This window comes from Procambarus clarkii, chromosome 86, assembly GCF_040958095.1.
Source record: "Procambarus clarkii isolate CNS0578487 chromosome 86, FALCON_Pclarkii_2.0, whole genome shotgun sequence".
NCBI lineage: Eukaryota > Metazoa > Arthropoda > Malacostraca > Decapoda > Cambaridae > Procambarus > Procambarus clarkii.
The window spans coordinates 2,329,501-2,346,235 of NC_091235.1; the positions used below are offsets into that span (position 1 = coordinate 2,329,501).

Genomic DNA, 16,735 nt, shown 5'->3' on the forward strand with positions numbered 1-16,735 from the left:
TAAATATGTTCACTCCCTATTATTTTTAACACTCCCTACTTGACCTGAGTGGCAAATGAGAAGACTATTTCTATAATTAACAATAGCAACTATACCTTGGGCGACCAGCTAGATGTCTTGGCTGGTCTAGGGGAGAGGTAAGATGTTGACCTCTTATCCCAGCTGCTTCCGTGACCACACTGATTTTTTCCTTGTCTGGACTACCCCAGACAGAGTATTGTATTGTTCCGCATCGCTTACCCAGTTACTTTAGCAAGGTTAAGTTATAACAATTAAACTCTGTTGTACTTAATTGATCCAGACTGGTTGAATTATTTTACTGAATTAAATTACAAACATCTAACGGCAGAGCTGTTCCCGATCCCCAAAAATGGTTATTAAAACTTTGAGAAATAGTAGACCTGTCAACCCCTGATGACCTATGACCGCCGGTCACTCCGCCTCAAAAGTTAGATCTGATTCGTGACGTCACTGATGGTGACTTAAACTCAATAATTAGAATACTCTTGATATTGTATCCAGTACTATTATACAATACAATTTTAATGCAAAATGAATAAAGGCTAATTTTCTCTAAATTACTGAATACTATAGGATGATTCATTTTACGCAGCTATGAACAAAGCGTTGGTTATTTCCACCGCGAATTCCCCTGGGGGTCAGGTCACCATGCGGCTCAGCTTCCCATTCTCTTTTGTCGATAAACCACTCTGGATAATTCTTACAACAGCCTAGTTTGTTACATCTGTGGTCAGGTGCAGGAAGGAGGGTGGGGGCCGGGGGAGCATGGAGGCGCCAGTCACGTGTTGTCTCTACTGACACCACTTGCCTCCTGACAACAACTCTCTCACCAATGCCCCCCTGACCTACCTTGAGGTTACCTTGAGGTGCTTCCGGGGCTTAGCGTCCCCGCGGCCCGGTCGTCGACCAGGCCTCCTGGTTGCCGGACTGATCAACCAGGCTGTTGGACGCGGCTGCTCGCAGCCTGACGTACGAGTCACAGCCTGGTTGATCAGGTATCCTTTGGAGGTGCTTATCCAGTTCTGTCTTGAACACTGTGAGGGGTCGGCCAGTTATGCCCCTTATGTGTAGTGGAAGCGTGTTGAACAGTCTCGGACCTCTGATGTTGATAGAGTTCTCTCTCAGAGTACCAGTTGCACCTCTGTTTTTCAACGGGGGTATTCTGCACATCCTGCCATGTCTTCTGGTCTCATGTGATGTTATTTCTGTGTGCAGGTTTGGGACCAGCCCCTCTAATATTTTCCACGTGTAAATTATTATGTACCTCTCCCGCCTGCGCTCAAGAGAGTACAGTTTTAGGCTCTTTAGTCGGTCCCAATAGTTTAGATGTTTTACTGAGTGGATTCTAGCAGTAAAGGATCTCTGCACGCTCTCCAGGTCAGTAATTTCTCCAGCTTTGAAAGGTGCTGTCATTGTGCAGCAGTACTCCACTCTAGAGAGCACAAGCGTTTTGAAAAGTATCATCATCGGTATAGCATCTCTAGTGTGAAAAGTTCTTGTTATCCAACCTGTCATTTTTCTTGCATTTGTGACGGCTACTTTGTGTTCTTTAAAGGTAAGGTCTTCCGACATGAGTACACCCAGATCCTTTACATTGCCTTTTTGTTCTATGTTATGATTTGCCTGAGTTTTGTACGTGGTTTCCGTTTTTATATTTTCATTTTTTCCATAGCGCATGAGCTGGAACTTATCTTCGTTAAACACCATATTATTTTCTGTAGCCCATAGAAAGACCTGATCTACATCTGACTGGAGGTTCGCCGTGTCCTCTATGTTGCCTACTCTCATGAAGATCCTAGTGTCATCTGCAAAGGATGATACAGTGCTATATGTTGTGTTCTTGTCTATGTCCGAAATGAGGATGAGAAAAAGTACTGGAGCAAGCACAGTACCCTGGGGGACTGAGCTCTTCACAGTTGATGGGCTGGATTTTATTTTGTTGACTCTTACACATTGGGTTCTGTTGGTCAGGAAATTGTAGATCCATCTGCCTATTTTTCCGGTAATTCCTTTTGAACGCATTTTATGTGCAATAACACCATGGTCACATTTATCAAAAGCTTTTGCGAAATCTGTGTAAATTACATCCGCGTTATGTTTGTCTTCCATAGCATCTAATGCCATATCATAGTGGTCCAGCAACTGCGACAGGCAAGAGCGCCCTGTTCTGGAGTTGCTGTGATTCCATGTATTTTGTGATTTTACTTCTTGGCACTCTCTCAAAATTTTTTATGATGTGCGATGTTAGCGTTATCGGTCTGTAATTTTTTGCCTCTGCCTTATTTCCTCCTTTATGAAGTGGTGCTATCTCTGCTGTTTTTAGTATATCAGGAATAACGCCAGTATCTAGGCTTTGTCTCCACAGAATGTGGAGGGCCTGCGATAGTGGTTTTTTACAGTTCTTTATGAATATGGAGTTCCAAGAATCCGGGCCTGGTGCAGAGTGCATAGGCATACTGTTTATGGCTTCTTCAAAATCCAGTGGGGATAGGGTGACGTCTGATATATGATTTGATGTTGGTATCGTATCCATGAAAAATTCATTTGGGTTATCAATCTTTAGTGTGTTTAATGGCTCGCTGAAAACAGAGTCGTACTGCGTCCTCAGTAGCTCGCTCATTTCTTTGTTGTCATCGGTGAAAGTTCCATCTCCCTTTCGCAGGGGCCCGATACTAGATGTGGTTTTTGATCTTGATTTTGCATAGGAGAAAAAATATTTCGGATTTCTTTCTATTTCACTGATGGCCTTTTGCTCTCTTTGCCTCTCCTGGGTTCTGTATGATTCTTGTAGCTTCCGTTCAATTGTTTCTATTTCTCTACCTAACCTTCTTCGCCGTTCTTGAGATAGGGTGCGACTCTCAAGTTGTTCCGCGATTCGTTTTCTTCGCCTATATAGGGAACGACGTTCCCGTTCCAATCTGCATCTCTTCCTCTTTTTTCTTAGAGGTATGCGGATTGAACATATTTCTAGTGCTACTGAGCTTATTTTTTCCAGGCACTGGTTCAGGTTTGCATTTCCTAGCTGTTCTTCCCAGTTTATTTCTGTGAAGTCCTGGTTTATTCGCTCCCAGTTTATCTGTTTATTATTGAAGTTGAATTTGCTGAAATCTCCTCCACCGGGAATCTGGACTGGTTTTGAAGGTCTACTCCCCATGGTTGTCATAACTTCAATTAAGTTGTGATCTGAGTAACAGGTATTTGTAATCATTATGTTCCTGATCAATTCATCATTATTAGTGAAAATGAGGTGCAGCGTGTTCTCCTTCCTAGTTGGTTCTACTATTTGCTGGTTTAAGGCAAACCTGTCGCACATCCGTAGCAGGTCATTTGCATGTGCCTGCTCATTTAGGCTACTTCCTGGTATTCTTTCTGATATTACTGTATTAGCCAGGTGCTTCCATTTCAGGTGCCGTAGGTTGAAGTCCCCAAGCAGGATGATGTTTGGAGCTGGATTTGTGAGGTTTTCCAAGCAGTGTTCTATTTTCATTAGTTAGTCTTTAAACTGCTGAGGGTTTGCCTCCGGTGACTTATATACAAGGACAATAACTACATTTAGAATCTCTATTTTGATTATCAGCACTTCAACCATGTCATTTGAGGTGTTTAGCAGCTCAGTACAGATGAGTGTGTCTTTGATGTAGAGGCTGACCCCACCCTGAAGCCGGTGTTTCCTATCACATCTGAAAAGATTGTACTCTGAGATCCATATTTCACCATCATGGTAGTCCTTTGTGTGGGTTTCTGTTAGGGCTGCAAACACTGCATTTGCCTCATGAAGGAGACCATCTATAAATTGAACTTTGTTGGTTTTGCGTGTTTTTATACCCTGGATGTTGGCAAGTATAAATGATGTTATCGTGTTAGTGGAAGTGCTGGAAGCCTTACTTGGTGTTAATATCTGAGGCTCTGATAAGGAGGCCACTGTGTTTGCGTCCAGGGTGTGTCGTTTTGGAAGTGATTCGTCCAGTTTTGGTAGTAGGACGGGTGTTGTCTGGTGTAGTACCTGTGTGCTTGTTGGTAATTTGAATTCCAGTCTTGTGGGTATCTCCGTTCCCCTCTGTAATCCTGTAGTGGTTCCATCTGACTGTTCCTCTCTCTTATATTTACTACTCTGACACCATTTTATCACCATTTTTATCACCATTTCTCCCTAGAAATAATGGGTAAGGATAATAAAACACTACATAACTGTTTACACTCTGGCGAATCATAGTTGATGACAGCCAGCTCTGACGCTCGGCCTCGGTGACCGCTTGGATGAACATTCCTCGCTTAATCAAACATTTGTATGTTCCACTGAACATTTGGTACGGAATTCAATTTGTTCGGCTCTTCCGGGAATTCGATAGAGCGGGGTTCGTTAGACTGAGGAAACACTGTATATATGTATATGTATATATATATATATATATATATATATATATATATATATATATATATATATATATATATATATAATGTATATATATTATATATATATATATATATATATATATATATAATATATAATATATAATATATAATATATATATATATATATAATATATATATATATATATATATATATATATATATATATATATATATATATATATATATATATATATATACACAAAAAAGTACATTGGGGGTTAAGAGAAAACATAAGAGTGTAAGTTGAAATTACAATCTTGTAAAGCCACTAGCACGCATAGCGTTTCGGGCAAGTCCTTAAACTAACATTAGAGCAAATCCTTAAACTAACAAAGTTTTAGAGAAATAAGAGTAAAATTGATAAAAAGTGTTTAACAGGTACTTTACAGCTTTACTTTACAAGTACAGTACAGATGATTTTAAGTAGGATAATTACAGTAAAATTAAACAAAAAAATTACAGGTACATTGCGAGAATTTTTGACACAAAAGCAGATCAGAACAATACACAGTAATGAACAAGGAATCCTAAGTACAATTAGGAAAACATCTCAGGGTTATACATTGGATCACTGAAGCACAATATGAGGATCATTACAAGGAGTAATGCAGTAGAATATGCACTCAATACAACAACCATGATAATAGATGATCTAAGATTACAATGGTGAAGAACATGGCTTAGGTACAAAGAATGGGGGATTGGGTAGCACTAGAAACAGTATGAAGATAAAGCTCTAGGTAGAAGACTATGAAGATTAAATTAGGTGCTTTTTGGTTTTATTTTTGAATAAGGCAAAAGTTGGACAGCTTTTCAGTTCATTAGGGGAGTGAGTTCCATAGACTAGGTTCCTTTATTTGTATAGAGTGTTCTCACAGATTTAGTTTGACTCTGGGGGATATCAAAGAGACATTGTCTGGTGTGGTGATTATGTAATAATAATAATAATAATAATAATTTATTTAGGAAAAGTATATAGATAGTTGAAATTACATTGAAATTACTAGTAGTTGTAAATTACGTTGAAATTAGAAATTGTGTTCTATTACATCTGTCCAGGAAGAGTTTCAGAACAGGGTTTGCACTTAAAAAAGGGTTTTATAAATGTAATTAGCACAAGAGAATGTTTGGAGTGAATTTATGTTTAGCATGTTTAGGGATTTAAACAGGGGAGCTGTGTGTTGTCTGAAAGCAGAGTTTGTTATTATCCTGATAGCAGATTTCTGCTGGGTGATGATGGGCTTGAGGTAGTTTGCAGAGGTTGAACCCCAAGCACAGACACCATAAGTAAGATAGGGATAGAAAAGTGCATAATAGAGTGAGAGGAGAGCAGAGAGCAGTACGTAATCTCTGATCTTAATTCCAGAGTCTGGGGTAATATTATTGCCAGTCAGGTTAATATAATTGCCAGTCAGACTAATATAATTGCCAGTTAGGGAATTACAATTATGAGTCAGTTTAACACTATCGGTAACTTTGGACCGGACTCGCGTCCATTATTTTTCTCCCGAGTCCTAACTTTGGACCGGACTTGCATCCACTACAAAAAATATTTGTATAAAATTCATTTTTTGTCCAATCGACCTCGGGATAGTATCAAAATAAGCGCCTTGAGATTGCGCACAATTTGATACCAAAATGAAAGATATAACATGAAACTTGATGTCCAAACACTTGAAAGATTGTAAATAGGCTTTTGGTCAAAATATTAAAATATTTGTTAAAATTCTATTTATTGTCCTATTATCTTGGGACTAGTTTTAAAATGCGCGCCTTTATGTCGCAAACAATTTGATACCAAAATGAAAGATGTAACACAAAAATTTATGTCAGAACACTGGAAAGATATCAATAATTTTGTGATGATGAGCATCCAGAATTCAAATATTTGTTAAAATTCCAGTTATTGCTCTATTATTATGGGACTAGTTTTAAAATTCGCGCCTTTTTATTGCGAACAATTTGATACGAAAATGAAAGACGTAACACGAAATTTGATGTTATTAAAATTGAACGAGTATACACATTAGGTTGCAGTGTACAAATTGGTGCTCGTTTACGGGTAACTTTAGGCTTTTCTGCGGGGAGGCACTCCAGGCTTTTGTACATTATATTCATACACATCTGTAGGGAATTTAATTGCGAACACAATGATACCAAAACGAGCAACGTAGCACGAGAATTAAGGTGAGAAAAATGGAACGAGTATGCACATGTTACTGATTTTGTGCGCTCACGGGTAACTTTTGCCGACTTTAGGCTTTGCTGTTGGGAGTCTCGCGAGGCTTTTGGACATTATATTTATACATACTTGTAGGGAATTTAATTGCGAACACAATGATACCAAAACGAGCGACGTAGCACGAGAATTAAGGTGAGAAAGCTGAAACGAGTATACACATTTAGGTGTCACCGCACGCATAACCGCACGCTTGGTACATGACCCCTAAGTTTACCGCGCGCCTGCCCGGTGAGCGATAGTGTTAATATAATTGCCAGTCAGGGGAAACATAATTGCCAAGAGTCAGATTAGTATAACTGCCTGAAACAGAGTAATATTATTGCCAGAGTCAAGCTAATATAATTCCCAGAATCACGCTGAACCACCAAAATCAGGGTAATATAAATACCAGTAAGGCAAATGTAGCCTAACTGTTAGTTAGGTTAGAATACGCATACTTCTGACTTCGACAATTATAAATGTTAATATAACTACTGTACTTTGGTCAGGGTAGCATTTTGTCAAAGCCTAACATGGACGCATATATCAATTAAATGCCAGAGTTAGGTCATTATAAATGTCTGACATGAGCAAATATAAATTATATACTCAGACCAATTGTACTGACGTTAGGCCTGAATAACAAAATTATCTAGCTCTAGTAAATATATATAATGAACTCTAGCTTAAATTAATTACAAATGGCTAACATAAATTCTGAAATGATTTAAGTCAGTTATAAAGTAACATAAAATCATTTTGATATTTATTAAACAAGCACAAAAAACTAAACAAGCCTGAAAAATATAAATGGAAATAATTTAGAGTAGGAATACTGGCGAGATTCTAATTCTTGGATAAAAATATTTTTGTATAATTCTTGTTCATAAAATAGTCTCATCTCGAGTACATCTCAAAATTTACGGGCTATTCATGCCTGTGCCACATCTGGGGTGGCTTAATCTTTATCAATCGATCAAATCTCAAAATGTTTTCTACTCCCCGCTCAAACACTTAATAATACGATCAATAATCAATAATATGATTATTGCAAACAAAAAGGCCCAAAACTTAGTTAAGAGACCCCTCAATTGAAAGCACATTAGTATTAAAAAAAAAAAAAAAAAAAAAAACTTTCTTTCATCTTACATGACTAAAAATACAGGAATATTTACCAATAAATACTCTGGGCTAAATAACTGGAAGTTTATCTACACAAGACACTTTTCTAATGATGCTTGATCTGTGAGGAGTATCTAGCTTCAATAAAAGAACAAAATGTTAAAATAAATGTTAAATTCTAAGATCAGATATTATCCTGGTACTGTATATCCTACTATAGATTTTATCCTACTACCCTGGATCACTTATGGACCAACATCACAACTCCCCTCACATCCGGTATAATTACTGACAGAACAACTGACCACTATCCTACCTTGCTTGTAGCGAACATGGCCATAACACCACCAGCTAACAAGAAAATTACCTTTAGGTTACACAGTGAAGCAGAAATAGGCAATCTCACAAATGCCCTCCTCAATATAAACTGGGAATCTGAATTTAATAATACACAGGATATAAATTCCTTAACTAGCCTCTTCCTCTCCAAAATTCAAAGCTTTACAATACTTACCGTCCTCTCCTCACCAAGCAAGTAACTGGGAAAAGGTTAAATAATACCTGGCTCACTAATAGCATATTAAATGCAATCGACAGGAAACATGAATATGAAAAAACATAGGATTGGTCTAGTTGCAAAGGAAGTAGTTAAGAGGTACTCATCATTATTACCAGTATAATATGAAGAGCAAAGCGTTCCTATCATGAGAATAGATTCAAAGAAGTAAAAGACAATATAAAGCACATGAAGAGCCATCTCTAACATTCTAGGAGCTAAACAACTTTCACATAACATGATAAAAATCTCCAAGGATGGTTATACACCTGCAACAGACCTTGAAACAGCAACTGAATTTAATAGCTTCTTTTCATCGATTGGTGCTAACCTTGCCCGGAAAATCCCACAGACCCAGACACATGTTACCACATATCTTTCAGATAGCTATCCAAACTCTCTTCTCATCTCACCGACCAGCCCTACAGAGGTTGTGTCCATTATTCACTTACTAAAATCCAAAACTTGGAACACTAGTGAAATACCATCTATGGTATACAAGAGTGCCTCCCATGGCTTTGCACTTCCCATAGCCTTGCTGTTCAATAAATCTCTAGAATGTCATACCTTCCCTGACATCCTTAAAAATAAATATTAAATAAATATTAATAAATTCTAATTAAAAAATTAATAAATAAATATTAATAAATAAATATTAATAAATTCCCTGTAACCTACCTTACCTCTCTATTGTCAACCCATGTATGTTTTTTTTTTTTTTTTTTTCAAATCAACGCTGTTTTAATGTAATTTTTTGTAATAATTTGTAATTGTATTTATGCTGTTTTTTCAACAATGTTCCCCCCTCTTTTACTTCTATTTTTATTTGTACTCAACGCATTTTTTTCTTTTTACCCATTAGTTTTAAGCTTTAGTCAGTAGTGTTTTTTCCTGCCCGAAATGCTTTGCGTAATAGTGGCTTTAGGCATTGTATGTACTAGCTCTTATCTATAAAGCCAACAAACTTTGTAAAATCTCTTTATGTATGTACCTTTGCCTAAATAAAAATTATTATTATTATTATAAAAAAGCAGGAGCAACGCCAGTTCATAAAGGAGGTAACACGGCAAACATAAATAATTACAGACCACTATAAATATAATACCTCTTACTTAAACTCCAACATTATGGAATCCGTGGCCTTGCCCTGAAATCTATCCGATCCTATCTTAGTGACAGACACCAATATGTGGCCATCAATGACGTAACCTCTCTTACTCTACCACTAGCCGTAGGGGTGCCACAGGGCAGCATCCTAGGATATCTCCTATTTCTTATATACATCAATGAACTGCCTAATGTCTCTAACATGCTTAAACCAATTTTGTTTGCTGATGATACTACTCTCATCTACTCTGACCCCAACCCATTCATATTAAATAATGTTGTAAACAATGAACTAAAAAAAGTCCACTTATGGATGTCAACCAACAAACTTACACTAAACATAGAAAAGGCCTACTACATCTTATTTGGAAGCAAATCAACAAATGCAATTCAGCTTCAGATAGATAATGTAAACATTAGCAATAAAAATGATGGAAAGTTCCTTGGCCTATACCTAGACAAGAGACTCAACTTCAGCACCCACATTCAACACATAACTAAAAAGATTTCTAAAACTGTTGGTATACTCTTTAATATTACCCTTAGTGGCAATAATATTACTCTAACAATAATATTACCCCTACTCTGGCATAAACATTACCCTGACTCTGGCAACTTTTCACCCACAGGATTATTAACCCATGGAACCGCCTACCCACCGAAGCTGTAACTGCCCAAACTGCTGAATTTCGAAATATACCTGGTTAGGTTCCCCGCCCCCAATTTGATCAAGGCAAATGGGGAAGGGGGACCTTCAACAAGCCACCAGCTTCCTGTCCTCATTGAGGCCACTAGGGTTAGTGGCCCTCAGGTAAATCGGGTAAAAGTATTATTTCACTGATTGGTAATAATATTACCCTGACTGGCAATTATATTACCCCTTTCTTGATACCTGCTTGATGGGGTTTTGGAAGTTCTTCTACTCCCAAAGCCCAGCCCGAGGCCAGGCTTGACTTGTGAGAGCTTGGGCAGTAGTAGGGATGACACCCCAGCAGGGAACCAAATTTTTCCCGGGTCAGCTCCTCATATGGTGTCAGGGGCTCCAGGCAAAATTTCAAAGCTCCTCACATGCTGGCTGTAATATTACCCCTGACTCTGGCAGTAATATTAGTCCTGACTTTGGCAGTAATATTTCCTGATTCTGGCAGTAATATTACTCCTGACTAGCAGTAATATTACCCCTGACTGGCAATAATATTACCCTGACTGGCAATAATATTAGTCCTGACTGGCTAATTATATTATTAATAATACCAGGATAATATAATACCAGGATGCCAGGATAATTATATTATCCTGGCTGCGGTAATTATATTAGTCTGACACTGACAGTAATTTCACCCTGATGTATATTTAGTGTACAATGGGGCCTCGACTTACGATGTTAATCCGTTCCCAGAGACGGATCGTAAGTCGAAGCGATTTTTCCCATAAGAAATAAAGGGATTTGAATTAATCCGTTCCCCACCCTCCAAAATATTAACATACAAATACATTTTATACTGAATACAATGTTTTTTTTAACTACAATACAGTACCAAAGTTACACTTACCTTTATGGAGGGCTCTTGATGGCATATGGAAGATGGTGATGAGGGGGGGGGGAGGAGGAGGAGAGTTGTTACTGTTTGGAAGGGGAGTCCCCTTCCATTATCACATCAGGCAGTGATGTTTTCTCTGGGGTACTCTCTCTCCTACGTTTTGCCTGAATACCACTTGGACCTGGTTGTGGTTCAGTGCTTGTTTGTCTCACAACAAATTTGTCAAGAGAGATTTGTTTTTTCCCTTCTTTTTAACGTTAGTCGGTAATGATGCATCACAGTGTCATTGAATAGGTTAAGGCAACGACATACTGCAGCGTGATTTGGGTGAGTCGTTTCAGCAAAGGTTTGCAATTCATCCCATATTGCACACATTTTCTTAATTTTTGAGGAAGAAACATCCTCTACTGGCACATCCTCCCCTGAAGAAATTTCCTCAGCTGCCTCTTCTTGCTGCTCCTTTTGAAGGGCTTGGAGTTCTTCGGTGGTCAGTTCTTCGTTGTGTTCTTCCACCAACTCCTCCACATCAGCACCATCCAACTCCAAACCCAATTGCCGACCCAGAGAAACAATTTCCTCAACGAGAGGCACTTCAGGTTCAGGCTCAAACCCCTCAAAGTCTCGTTCTGCAACACATTCAGGCCACAGTTTTCTCCAGCAAGAGATCATGGTTCTTACAGTCACATCTTGCCTGGCTTTGTCAACAAGTTTTAAAGCACTATAAATGTTAAAATGTTTTTTCCAGAACTCTTTGAGGGTGAGGTTTGTGGCATCCGTCACTTCAATACATCTCCGGAAAAGTGCCCTATCATAAAGTTTCTTAAAATTGGCAATGATTTTCTGGTCCATAGGCTGAAGTAGAGGAGTGGTGATTGGAGGAAGGAACTTTATTGTAAGAAACTTAAATTCCTCATCCAATGAATCCTCCAAGCCTGGAGGAATGGGCAGGAGCATTATCGAGAAGCAGGGCCTTAAGTGGCAAACTGTTCTCCTGCAAATATTTTTTGATGGCAGGGCACACTACCATATTCACCCATTGTAAAAAATTGTCTAGTCACCCATGCCTTAGCATTAGCCTTCCACATCACACACATTTTGTGTTTCTGCACATTATATTTTTTTGAAAACCCTTGGATTTTCGGAATGATACACAAGCAAGGGTTTAATTTTCAAATCACCACTCGCATTACCACACAACACAAGAGTAAACCAATCTTTCATAGGCTTGTGTCCAGGCAATGACTTCTGCTTGGTAATGTATGTTTTCTTTGGCAATCTTTTCCAGAATAGCCCTGTTTCGTCATAATTAAACACTTGTTGTGGTAGGTATGCCTCACTCTGCACAAAATCTTTAAATTCGCCAATGAATCTTTCAGCCGCTGGTTTGTCTGCGCTGGCAGCCCCCACATGCCTCACAACACTATGAATTCCACTTCTTTTTCTAAATTTCTCAAACCATCCCCTGCATCACCCGCTAACTCCTTGTTGTGTATCCAAATTAATAATAACTGTTCAACAGCCTCAAGTGTTTGTGTTCTATATTTCGTGATTATTGATACGCCTTTTGCCACTTTAGCACTCATAATGTCCTTTTTCTTAGCCAGTATGGTGGATATCGTTGACTGAGATTTGTTGTACTGCCTAGCCAGTTCACCTACCCGCACACCATCTTCATATTTACGAATGATCTCTTGTTTCTGCTCTATGGTCATTCTTACATGGGTTCTCATATGTTGAGCCTTACTACTGACTTTCCTGGGACTCATGGCACAATATATAATAATTACTTTAATGTTCAAAATGTAAAAAATCACCACAAAAGCAAATTTCTTATAGGCGCGATTGTCACTAAGCGGGCAGCTGTAGTATACTGAGGCAGGTCGGCTGCGTAACCAGGAACCACGCGCTCAGTCGACCCGAACGTGTACCAACAAATATCGGATGTCGAGTTGTATTTTTCGATGAAATTTATATCGTATCTCGAAATTATTGTAAGTAGGGGCAATCGTATGTCGAGGTGCCACTGTATATTATCATGACCATGGCAATTACAGTAGCCTAAATCTTGCATTTTTAATATCAACATTTTGCATTACATATATTAGTTGGACTCTAGACTATATATTAGTCTGACTATAATTTATATTTGACTGACTGTAGAATATACCATATATTATCCTGTGGAATATTTGGAATATTTTATCCATTTATTTTGGAATATACCATATATTATCCTGTGGAATATTTGGAATATTTTATTCAAGTTAGCCTAGGACTAATTACTGGTAGTATTTATGTCATATAATTACAGGTGCTGAATCAGGCATTTTTTAAATTTAAAAATGTTTTTTTTTAAAACATGTGATTTTAATTTATATGTACAGTATAAGCTTAATTTTAAGTATTAATTGGTATGTATGATCATTATAGGCCTCTGTTACCAGTAATAGGAGTAGCCTACATTGTTTTGATTGATTACTGTATTTAATTTCTTGTTGTCGTGATGGATGTTAATAATGTGCAGTTATTCTTCTATTTAGGATCTATCATTAGTTTATCTTTTATAGATTGAATAAGTTGAAATACTTAAATCTTACATATGACCTGTTAATTTTTATATAAAACTTACTTGACAGTTATCTTAACATACAGGGTCACAATCCATTCACTGAAACTAGGAGTGTTATAAAATTTACTTGACATTTGTCTCAACATACAGGGGGCTCCATCCACTCATTGTAACCTAAAGTATTCTTTTAATTAGCACATAAATGAGCTTCATGTAACATTGAAGAATTTCCAAAAGATAAACAGTGTGACACCCAGTATATATTAAGCCATAATTCCTTGTTTTAAGGCAAATTAGAGAAGCAACAATGATAACACACAGATAAGAAATCAACCGATTACAAAATTGAACATGCTAAATATCGAGTTATTGCACACATACTCTCAAGCGTACTTTATATCTATAAAACCGAACTGCAATGCCAAACCTGACCTTAAGCACTTCTAAGGAAGGCTGTTTCTCATGGGCACCACATGAGAAACAAATATGTCTCTCTGATAATTCTGGAGTGAGACTCAACCACACCATAAATCCCATGCAAGTCTATGGTTCCAAATTGTGGAATGATCTCCCATATGTAATTAATAGCAGTGAGTCTCCCAACCCGTTTAAAACAGAGTAAAATATATTTACTGTACGTAAAATCGGTTGCAGTCCCCATGGTGCAGTGATAACACATTTGTGATGTGCTTCGTGAGCGATTTGGCCTGGGTTCGTATCCCAGGATTGACTAGGAAGGATTGACTAGGCACCAGTCCTTAACTGTATGCCTCTGTTCATCCAGCAGTGAATGGGTATCTGAATTAAACGATTTTGCAGGTCATGTTCCAGGAAAAATTAAGATTAACCCCTGCACTGTGCACCTTTTAAAATGGCATTCCAGTAGTGCGCCGAAAAAATTGTTCCCCATAACAGTATTTTTTCTTTTGATATTGTTAATTAGCACCCAGGAAGCACAAAATCTAAGTAAAATGTCTACCTCTTGTAGTTCAGCTGTAGTGGCCCTGAAGAAGTTTCATTGTTTGGGTAAAAGTGAGGCAAGTTGCCACATGGGAATAACTGTAGATTTATTTTCAATGTTTCTCACCTTATTTAGTTTTTACTCTCTAACAAGTTGTATTTATGTGTCAAAGATGGTGTTTGTTATGTACAACTTTGAAAATATACATATATATAAGTATGTGTATAAATATATGTACACCCTGTATCTATTCATAATATATATATATGTATTATAATATATATATATATATATATATATATATATATATATATATATATATATATATATATATATATATATATATATATATATATATATATATATATATATGTGTATATCACGAAAATAAACACGTGAATAAGAATGTGACAATGTCAGACCACGGAGGAAAAATGAAACAGGAAATTTCCTTAAGTACTTTCGTATATTAAATACATCTTCAGAAGGTCATTTTACAGATCGAGTGATGGGTATAAATAGGCAGGAGAGAGTGGTGAAGTAAGGTGAGGTACAATACTTGGACAATGCAGACGGCCCATTGGCCCATCAGATGCACCCAATTGGCCCATCCGATGTAGCCCAATGGCCCATCTGATACAGCAGACATACAAGCATAATACATAGGTAATTATAACATAAAGAGGTAAATATATACAATAAATTAGTGAGACAAATGTTTTTCAATGATTCTACTTAAATCGCCCTTTAGCTGATCTATTAGAAATGGATCTAAGTTATATAGACCACTGCTAATATTCAAATTACTTTCTTTGGTGATCTGTATCAAAGCAGATTCAATTATGTTTCTGTTATAGGTGCTTTTACAATTTGTTATTGAAGAAGCACTCTCCAAATTGATTGGGAGAGTGCTTCTTCAATAACAAATTGTAAAAGCACCTATAACAGAAACATAATTGAATCTGCTTTGATACAGATCACCAAAGAAAGTAATTTGAATATTAGCAGTGGTCTATATAACTTAGATCCATTTCTAATAGATCAGCTAAAGGGCGATTTAAGTAGAATCATTGAAAAACATTTGTCTCACTAATTTATTGTATATATTTACCTCTTTATGTTATAATTACCTATGTATTATGCTTGTATGTCTGCTGTATCAGATGGGCCATTGGGCTACATCGGATGGGCCAATTGGGTGCATCTGATGGGCCAATGGGCCGTCTGCGTTGTCCAAGTATTGTACCTCACCTTACTTCACCACTCTCTCCTGCCTATTTATACCCATCACTCGATCTGTAAAATTACCTTCTGAAGATGTATTTAATATACGAAAGTACTTAAGGAAATTTCCTGTTTCATTTTTCCTCCGTGGTCTGACATTGTCATATTTATATATATATATATATATATATATATATATATATATGTCGTACCTAGTAGCCAGAACGCACTTATCAGCCTACTATGCAAGGCCCGATTTGCCTAATAAGCCAAGTTTTCATGAATTATTGTATTTTCGACTACCTAACCTACCTAACCTAACCTAACTTTTTCTGCTACCTAACCTAACCTAACGTATAAAGATAGGTTAGGTTAGGTAGGGTTGGTTAGGTTCGGTCATATATCTACGTTACTTTTAACTCCAATAAAAAAAAATTGACCTCATACATAATGAAACGGGTAGCTTTATCATTTCATGAGAACAAAATTAGAGAAAATATAATAATTCAGGAAAACTTGGCTTATTAGGCAAATCGGGCCTTGCATAGTAGGCTGAGAAGTGCGTTCTGGCTACTAGGTACGACATATATATATTGTTGGGGTTTTCACTACTCTATTCTTACTCTGGGGTGAGCAATAGTTATGCTCAAGGTCACTCACCGTAGCCCTGTGGGTCTTCACTCGATCCTCACGGCGCCACTGCACGCCAGGAGAGTCTCCCAGTCAATCTCAACGTCCTCTGATCAAGAAAGAGTGGGAACACGACTCGTTCATTTGACTGTCATGTGCCCTCCCCAACAATCGGGCTCTACGGTTAACCACAAGGTCGCCAACTGGTGTTTTAGGTGGCCAGTAACACCTCAGTGGACTGGTGGAATTAGTGGTAGCCTTGGCAAGGTCACACTCAATAGATCAGGAGTTCAGGCAGGTGGGTACTTTTATCACTCTATGCTTTCAGTATAATATAGCCACAAGATCAATGGAGGAGATGATAAAAACA

General features: G+C 37.6%; 1 long non-coding RNA gene across 2 annotated transcripts in view; it reads left to right on the plus strand.

Annotated features, from left to right (window-relative positions):
* LOC138358828 (uncharacterized) overlaps positions 1-16,735 on the plus strand; it is a 37,937-nt gene that overhangs the window by 10,406 nt on the left and 10,796 nt on the right. The window contains exons 2-3 of one of the 2 annotated variants that reach the window (XR_011225568.1): positions 10,070-10,251; positions 12,818-14,768. This is a non-coding gene — a long non-coding RNA (uncharacterized lncRNA). Of the gene's footprint in view, positions 1-10,069; positions 10,252-12,817; positions 14,769-16,735 lie in introns of those variants that run through there. The other variant, XR_011225567.1, reaches the window with a different exon arrangement.